Source organism: Nicotiana sylvestris, chromosome 2 (genome assembly GCF_000393655.2).
Source record: "Nicotiana sylvestris chromosome 2, ASM39365v2, whole genome shotgun sequence".
In the NCBI taxonomy this organism is placed as follows: domain Eukaryota; kingdom Viridiplantae; phylum Streptophyta; class Magnoliopsida; order Solanales; family Solanaceae; genus Nicotiana; species Nicotiana sylvestris.
The window spans coordinates 10,237,834-10,247,593 of record NC_091058.1 but is presented as its reverse complement, the minus strand read 5'-3'; the positions used below and the strand labels follow the sequence as shown (position 1 = coordinate 10,247,593).

General features: G+C 35.3%; 1 pseudogene; it reads left to right on the top strand.

The window, feature by feature from the left end:
- The first annotated feature begins 3,532 nt into the window (after window positions 1-3,532).
- Window positions 3,533-6,373, top strand: LOC104219640 (probable WRKY transcription factor 3; annotated as a pseudogene).
- The last annotated feature ends 3,387 nt before the right edge of the window (window positions 6,374-9,760 follow it).

The window sequence follows — 9,760 nt, the reverse complement described above, 5'->3', positions numbered from 1 at the left end:
AACCGATCCAAATCAAGAGTCAGAAATTGCTACAACTGTAATCAACCAGGTCACTTCAAAAGAGATTGCCCAAATCCAAGGAAGGGCAAAGGTGAAACCAGTGGCCAGAAGAATGACGACAACACAGCCGCCATGGTGCAAAATAATGATAATGTTGTCCTCTTTATAAATGAGGAAGAGGAATGCATGCACCTGTCAGGTCCAGAGTCGGAATGGGTGGTTGACACAGCGGCATCTCACCATGCCACACCGGTAAGAGATCTTTTTTGCAGATATGTAGCAGGTGATTTCGGCACAGTGAAAATGGGTAACACAAGTTACTCAAAGATTGCGGGGATTGGTGACATTTGTATCAAGACAAATGTCGGATGCACATTGGTTCTAAAGGATGTGCGGCATGTACCTGATTTACGGATGAACTTGATCTCGGGAATTGCTTTAGACCGAGATGGATACGAGAGCTATTTTGCAAATCAAAAGTGGAGACTCACTAAGGGATCATTGGTGATTGCAAAGGGAGTTGCTCGTGGCACGTTGTACAGGACAAATGCAGAAATATGCCAAGGTGAATTGAACGCGGCACAAGATGAGATTTCTGTAGATTTATGGCACAAAAGAATGGGTCATATGAGCGAGAAGGGATTGAAGATTCTTGCCAAGAAATCACTCATTTCTTATGCCAAAGGTACAACTGTAAAACCTTGTGACTACTGTTTATTTGGTAAGCAGCACAGAGTCTCATTTCAGACATCGTCTGAAAGAAAATTGAATATACTTGATTTAGTATATTCTGATGTTTGCGGCCCAATGGAAATTGAATCAATGGGCGGTAACAAATATTTTGTTACTTTTATTGATGATGCTTCACGAAAATTATGGGTTTATATTTTGAAAACCAAAGATCAGGTGTTTCAAGTTTTCCAGAAATTTCATGCTCTAGTAGAAAGGGAGACGGGTCGAAAGCTAAAGCGCCTCCGAAGTGACAATGGAGGTGAGTACACTTCAAGGGAATTTGAAGAGTATTGTTCAAGTCATGGGATCAGACATGAAAAGACAGTTCCTGGAACCCCACAGCACAATGGCGTAGCCGAGAGGATGAACCGCACCATTGTGGAGAAGGTGAGAAGCATGCTCAGAATGGCTAAACTGCCTAAGTCATTCTGGGGTGAAGCAGTTCAGACAGCCTGTTACCTGATCAATAGGAGTCCATCAGTTCCGTTGGCGTTTGAAATCCCAGAGAGAGTCTGGACCAACAAGGAGGTGTCCTACTCGCATCTGAAGGTGTTCGGTTGCAGAGCTTTTGCACATGTACCAAAAGAGCAGAGAACAAAGCTGGATGATAAATCTGTTCCCTGCATATTTATCGGATATGGAGATGAAGAGTTCGGGTACAGACTGTGGGATCCTGTAAAGAAGAAGGTCATCAGAAGCAGAGATGTAGTCTTCCGAGAAAGTGAAGTTGGAACTGCTGCTGATATGTCAGAAAAGGCGAAGAATGGTATAATTCCTAACTTTGTTACTATTCCTTCTACTTCTAACAATCCCACAAGTGCAGAAAGTACGACCGACGAGGTTGCCGAGCAGGGGGAGCAACCTGGTGAGGTTATTGAGCAGGGGGAGCAACTTGATGAAGGTGTCGAGGAAGTGGAGCACCCCACTCAGGGAGAAGAACAACCTCAACCTCTGAGGAGATCAGAGAGGCCAAGGGTAGAGTCACGCAGGTACCCTTCCACAGAGTATGTCCTCATCAGTGATGAGGGGGAGCCAGAAAGTCTTAAGGAGGTGTTGTCCCATCCAGAAAAGAACCAGTGGATGAAAGCTATGCAAGAAGAGATGGAATCTCTACAGAAAAATGGCACATACAAGCTGGTTGAACTTCCAAAGGGTAAAAGACCACTCAAATGCAAATGGGTCTTTAAACTCAAGAAAGATGGAAATGGCAAGCTGGTCAGATACAAAGCTCGATTGGTGGTTAAAGGCTTCGAACAAAAGAAAGGTATTGATTTTGACGAAATTTTCTCCCCCGTTGTTAAAATGACTTCTATTCGAACAATTTTGAGCTTAGCAGCTAGCCTAGATCTTGAAGTGGAGCAGTTGGATGTGAAAACTGCATTTCTTCATGGAGATTTGGAAGAGGAGATTTATATGGAGCAACCAGAAGGATTTGAAGTAGCTGGAAAGAAACACATGGTGTGCAAATTGAATAAGAGTCTTTATGGATTGAAGCAGGCACCAAGGCAGTGGTACATGAAGTTTGATTCATTCATGAAAAGTCAAACATACCTAAAGACCTATTCTGATCCATGTGTATACTTCAAAAGATTTTCTGAGAATAACTTTATTATATTGTTGTTGTATGTGGATGACATGTTAATTGTAGGAAAAGACAAGGGGTTGATAGCAAAGTTGAAAGGAGATCTGTCCAAGTCATTTGATATGAAGGACTTGGGCCCAGCACAACAAATTCTAGGGATGAAGATAGTTCGAGAGAGAACAAGTAGAAAGTTGTGGCTATCTCAGGAGAAGTACATTGAACGTGTACTAGAACGCTTCAACATGAAGAATGCTAAGCCAGTCAGCACACCTCTTGCTGGTCATCTAAAGTTGAGTAAGAAGATGTGTCCTACAACAGTGGAGGAGAAAGGGAACATGGCTAAAGTTCCTTATTCTTCAGCAGTCGGAAGCTTGATGTATGCAATGGTATGTACTAGACCTGATATTGCTCACGCAGTTGGTGTTGTCAGCAGGTTTCTTGAAAATCCTGGAAAGGAACATTGGGAAGCAGTCAAGTGGATACTCAGGTACCTGAGAGGTACCACGGGAGATTGTTTGTGCTTTGGAGGATCTGATCCAATCTTGAAGGGCTATACAGATGCTGATATGGCGGGTGACATTGACAACAGAAAATCCACTACTGGATATTTGTTTACATTTTCAGGGGGAGCTATATCATGGCAGTCTAAGTTGCAGAAGTGCGTTGCACTTTCAACAACTGAAGCAGAGTACATTGCCGCTACAGAAACTGGCAAGGAGATGATATGGCTCAAGCGATTCCTTCAAGAGCTTGGATTGCATCAGAAGGAGTATGTCGTCTATTGTGACAGTCAAAGTGCAATAGACCTTAGCAAGAACTCTATGTACCATGCAAGGACCAAACACATTGATGTGAGATATCATTGGATTCGAGAAATGGTAGATGATGAATCTCTAAAAGTCTTGAAGATTTCTACAAGTGAGAATCCCGCAGATATGCTGACCAAGGTGGTACCAAGGAACAAGTTCGAGCTATGCAAAGAACTTGTCGGCATGCACTCAAACTAGAAGACAGTGCTACCTCCTCTAGATGAATGAGACTGGAGGGGGAGATTGATGATGTCCATCTCATTGAAGAAGTATTAGGCATGTGCCTAATAAGAGTTTTCTTTGGTTTGGTAGCCAACCTTGTTGACTTGGTTTGGTTGGTAGCGTCCCAGTTTTGCGCTTTTCCATTGTTAGAAGAGACTATTCCTACATAAATAGTCTATGAATTACGATGCACCCAATGGTTCGTTATAGAAATAGTTAACTAAATGTCATCTAATTACATTGGCATCATGTTGTTACTTATGATATTTCAAGGCTTTGCAGTGTCCCTATGGAACGTGACACCAGCAGGCTCTAGCACATGTTACAGCAAAGCTTGCATTCTCTAGTTCTTACATGCACATGCAAGCCGAAGATCAGTGTTCCTCTCAGGTGGCTTCAGCAGAAGCATTAGGACATGAGTTGTCGACTGATCCAAAGGAATCTTCTTTGCAGGTAAAGGAACCTCTGCAAACAAGGTTGGATGACAAACCGTCAGAAAGCACAGTAAGCAGTTTGAACTGCCGGAGGTTTCTCAATCTGAGATCATGACATCCTTTGGTGCTCTCGATAAACCAGCTTGTGATGGTTATAACTGGAGAAAATATGGCCAGAAGAAGGATAAGGCCAGTCAATGCCCTCGGAGCTACTATAAGTGCACACATATCAAATGTCCAGCGAAGAAGAAGGTTGAGCGATCCATTGATGGTCACATAACTCAGATCACACATAATGGCCGGCACAACCATGAACTTCCTCAACCAAGCAAGCAAAGAAAGGATGGTTCTGCTTTGAATGGTACAGACTGCTCGGAAGTTCGGCCTGACATTCGCATGCATGATAGGACAGTAGTGAATAGCTCAGATGTGTCTTCCCCTTCTCGTCCTGACCAGATTTCAACCCAATTGGCATCTCTACTTCTTGTGAAAAGAAAACGTGATGAAACCAAAAACAATTGGATAGAAGTAGATGAGGGACATGATGAACCAGATGTGAAGAGAAAGTGAGTCCTCCTTTCATGAGCAATTAATGCCAGAAACTGTAGAGCAACAAAAGTAGGTGCCTAATTCAGTTACTGTGACGCAGGAAGAAGGCAGTTAAGACACTAGCTTCATCACATGGCACAGTAGCTGGGCCCAAGATTGTTCTGCCGACGAGAAGTGAAGTTGTTGTCGTAAATGACGGGTACAATTGGCGAAAATATGGGCAGAAGGTGGTAAAGGGAAATCAGCACCTAAGGTACTTATATATCTTCGACTGCTAGATTTTCTTCAATATAATGTTAGTTGCTGTTCTTTATGAAATTTATTTTGTGTAATGTTTTATTATACTAAAGAACTTGCGTGTGCTTGCATCATGTATTTTGGTAAATGTCCATATGCTAGTTTATCTCCTTGTCATTTTCTAATATGCCAAAACACATAGTTTATAATTTGTCTATCAGGATTTTACAAACTAGTTCTGAAATAGATATAGTACGAAGTCTGACAGAAGATAAAACTTCCACCCTGCAGTTAAGAACGTCACTTGCAATCAATCAGACCATGTTTTCTGGCTCTGATGTATAATATTACTGAATAGTGCTTCGAATTTTTACATTGCGTCATGAATTATTTCAGCATAACGCTAATAATATGAACACATTGGATCTGTGGGGGCAAGTTATAGGACAATCCTTTTTCAAAACATACTAAAGGGATGCTGTAAATATAGTTCTCTTTGAAGTTGTGGATCATCAATTTTTTTGAATTCCTAGATTTGATGCTTGTTAACATTATGTGCTGTTTTTAATGATGTCTGGGCTAAGACAGTCCTGGTAGCCCAAAGGTTAGGTTTGCTTCCTGATCACCAAACTAGATTTCTTGGTTCTTGAGCTCATGTTTATGACATGGGATGATAACTCACAGGAAAAGGGCGGGGCACTGTCTCTTCTAATCTAATTCTTTGCTTTTGCTTGTTTCTCTTTTCTTTTTTCGCTTGTCCTAGTTGCTATGACAAACTCTTATCCAGATAAATCTGGTCGGCATCAAGAAATAGAAAATGTAAGTGTGGTTCAGATGGAATTAATAAGAAAGTGGATCCTGGTTGTAAGAAGCCCATCTGATTTGCCTCAGGATGCTATTTTAATTTTGAACTTGAAGAATTTGATGGTAATATTTCAATATTGGATTTTGTGATTATTAACTTGGCCTGTCAGAGTTTGTTGTTGAAACATATTGGTCAATGAAAGATAATCTGCTGTCTGGTTACAGGATTATGCCATACACTATAGGATAGGGCAGTGGAAAAATTCCTTTGCCCTGTTCTGGAGAATATGTTTGTTTTATTTTGTATTCTGTGAAAATACCATCACATGTAAATTTAATGGTGTAGAGTCGAGATTTAGCGCTCTTGAATCCTAAGTGTATTACGTGGCTAGAGTCACCAAAGGAAAAATTAACACCGACAAGTTTCTGTACGAAACAGATAGTACTGGATGTATGAATTTTTATGCGAAAGCATGTGGCAGAATTTAGAAATCCTTGTATATGCATCCGATAGAACAAACAAGTTTTATAAGATCTTTTGGAGATTAGAATTAGGTGCTACTATGAACCGCAATATCTTGTTTAAGCACCTGCTAGTTCTTTGTCCTCTCTAGCATATGATTTCACTTGTTACTGTTGAACATTTTTAAAACATGTGTCTTTCCTTGAACTGTTCGCTTATTTGACTTATCCCCTTGTGCTTCCAACATGATATACAGGGATTATTATCGGTGCACATATTCTAAATGCAAAGCACGCAAACAAGTCATGAGGGCTTCAATTGATCCAAAAGCAATAACAACCTACAAAGGCGAGCATAATCATGATACTCCCACTTATAAAACCTGCTAAAGATACTTAGCATTGAGAAAGTAAGAAATACTAGTTATTTTGGAGGCCTTCGGTTCACAAATATTTTGGGTTTCGGAAACAACAATGAAATACCCGTGTGTGAAAGGATTGCAGTGTAAGTAGCATTACCAAAAGTAATAAAGGATGTGGATTGAGCTTCTAACTTTTGTAAAACACATGTCTATTATTATCTATACTGTATTAAAAGTACGAAAGTCCTTGGCGAAATGTCGTTCGTCTTTTTTACCCTTTTTAAAATAGAGTTCACATTAGACAAAATAGTTATTTGATTATTTCCCTAATATTTAAAAATAGTCATTTAATTAATTCCCTACTATTTAGAAATAGTTATTTAATTACTATTCCTATAATACTTATAATTGACACACATACTAGGAAATATTTTCGTTCTCTACACAATAGGAAGTTTTCGTCCAACTCTATATTTAGGAGTACTATTAAATTTTTCTTTCTAATTTAGGAGGATCTTTTTTAGTTAATAAAAATTTGTTCAATTTACACACAATAGGAAGGTTTCAGTTTTTCTTTAGTTAATAAAATTTTAACTAATTCACATACTAGGAAACTTTTGATACTTTCAACTATATTTAAATTTAGGAGTATTAAAATTTCACACTTGAAAAGTTCTTAAATTTTGACTAATTCATGCACACACTAGGAAAGTTTTGATATAATTTTTTGACACTGAATTTTTTATAACTATATTACATGAAGACGAGCTCTTTGAAAACTTAGAGTCTTTTTTTTAGTAAAATTTTCACCCGATTTTATATACGTCTATAATTCTATAAAAAGAAGTTACAATTTCACCTTTTCATCATCATAATTTTGCCTTGTTGGAGCAACAGCTACAAAATTAAGGGTTTTAGGTTTTCTTTCTTTGAGCAATTTTTTTACTAGCAGTTGAATTTTGCATTCATGTATTTGTATTAGTAGTTGAATTTTGCATGCACGTATTTAACCAATACATCTTATTTTGCTGATATGGTTGTAAAGCTTGGTTGAATAGAATCCTTTTTATATTAGACTATATGATTTAACCTTTAGTCAAGTTATTTCTTTTACTATTTTTTCGTGCTCTTATTGGACCTTTTTTCTCAGTTTTTAGTTGCTTTTAATAGTTCTTATATTGGACAAAACTGTATTAAATTATTTTTCTTAAAATTTTAAGATTTTGCAATTAACTAAAATTTTAGTTATAATTTTTTTATTTGAACTACATAGGAAATCCTAATATTTAATACTCTAAAATCAATTAAGATTTTACCTTATGAAATTTTTAAAAATAATTTATTCATTGGAACTAAAAAGCACGAAGGCCCTAAACGAAATGTTGTTCGTCTTTTTTACCCTCTAAATATAAAGTTCACACTAGATAAAACAGTCATTTAATTATTTCTCTAATAATTAAAAATATTTTGTTTAATAGATTTCCTAATATTTAGGAATACTCATCTAATTATTCTCCTACTATTTAAGACTTTAATTTTTCTATTCCTTTTAGATCTACAAGTCGTGCCTTTTCAAATCCATGTAGATTTAGTAGTATTAAATTTTATGAACTTTCAGTTACCACTAGAAAATTTTCTGAAACTTTGTACCACTTATTTGTTTAAGATGATCCTTTAATAAAAATGTCGTCACTTTCAAATTCCATTTAATTTTAGACTTATGATGGTTTTTCACTTTCTACCTCCACTTAAATTAGCAGTATTAAATTTTAAACACGATTTATCCTAGGAAAGTGACCACTTTGTAACTCTTTTTAGTTTTAGGAGGCTTTTTAAATAAAATTTTGACTCAATTAAATTTCAAGCACTTTCGTTTTATACAAGGAAAGTTTCGATCACTTTGTACTCATTTTAGATTAATTTTTTATAAGTTATTAGGTAAAATAAGCACTTTGAACTCCTTTTTGTTTTAGGAGTTTATTTTTTCCCTTAAAATCTTTATTTATTTTAACTATATATAATTTTACCTTACATAAATCTTTTCCTGTTTCAATTATATATGTAATGCTTCTATAAAAGAAGCTTTACTATTCTACTGTTTTTATCATTGAAACTTACACAATTTTCCTTTAGAAAGTGTCAAAAAATTTGCATTGAACAAAATAGTTATTTAATTATTTTTTGAATATTTAGGACTTTAAATGTTTCTTAAATATTTAGAACATCAAAATTAATTAAATTTATGTATTAAATTTTTTTCTATTCTGATTATGTACTATACCTTATTTGTAAAAGAAAATCACGTTTTTAAATTTAGAAGCTTAAAATCCATATATTACAAATTCAAATTAGTACTTCCAAGTTCCAAGGCACGTAGGCCATATGCTTTGAAATCATACTTTTAGTTTGGAACATCAATTTTAGGTTCAAGGGTCTTAATTATTATAGTTTTAAAACTTTCAAAGCGGGTAGACACAAAATATAGTTTCACCTTTCAATCAAATGTTATTCCTCTGATATTTTTATATAATAAAGAAAGCAGTGGCGGAGCCACATTGAAGCAAGGGGTGTCAAGCGACACCCCCTCGCCGGAAAATTACATTATTTTTCTAGATAAATTATTTTATTTTATGTATATTTACTATACGTTGACTCCCCTTGACTTTTCGATATATCTAATTATTTATATTTTGACACCTCTTGATGAAAATTCTAAATCCGCCACTGAAAGCAAGTATTGGAACAAACTAAAGGAAAAACTACTAGAATAGATCAAATTCCTAAACATGATTAACACAATTATCATTTAAAACTTATAATTTTTTGTCAATTATTATATTATGACGTAAACACATCTTTTGAATAATATTTATGTTATTTTTAAAAAAATATTCTCATTAATACGAGGTAACACCCAGCGAACGTACAATAAGATGCAACGCGTACTTTCCATCTATTGATACTACATTAAAAGCAAGAAGCTCCTTAGCAAAATTTATTGCATTTTTTATCCTTTAAAATAGCTTTCATATTAGTCAAAGCTATAATTTAGTTAATTCTATTATCTAAAATTTTAAAATCAAATAAAATTTTAATAATTAAAACTTAATTTTTTTTTCTTATTTTAACTATATAGAAACTCCTAATATTTAGAACTACATCGTCAATAAATTTTCTTTCACGTATTTGACATAAAACTTTACTCTCCAAAATATTGTTACTACAGTTTTTTTATCTAATATTAAATGTACGTACAATATTTTACTCCTATGATTAATATTTTTTTTAGTAATTTATGTGTATTTTTTCCCACAATAATACCCATGCATATTTACTTTTAATATTCTTTGCTAAAATATTTGGCATTTTAGTAAATGCATCATAACAAATTTAATCAAATTATTTATCATTGTAGGTCCAATTATTGTAACTCTAACTATCGCATTAACTTAATAAACAAATGTTTGCATCTACTTTAATGTCCATTACAATTTTACATAACTTGTTCTTTTACATAAATTTTAATTGATTGACGCGATAAACACGTGTAACGCACGTACCCTAAAG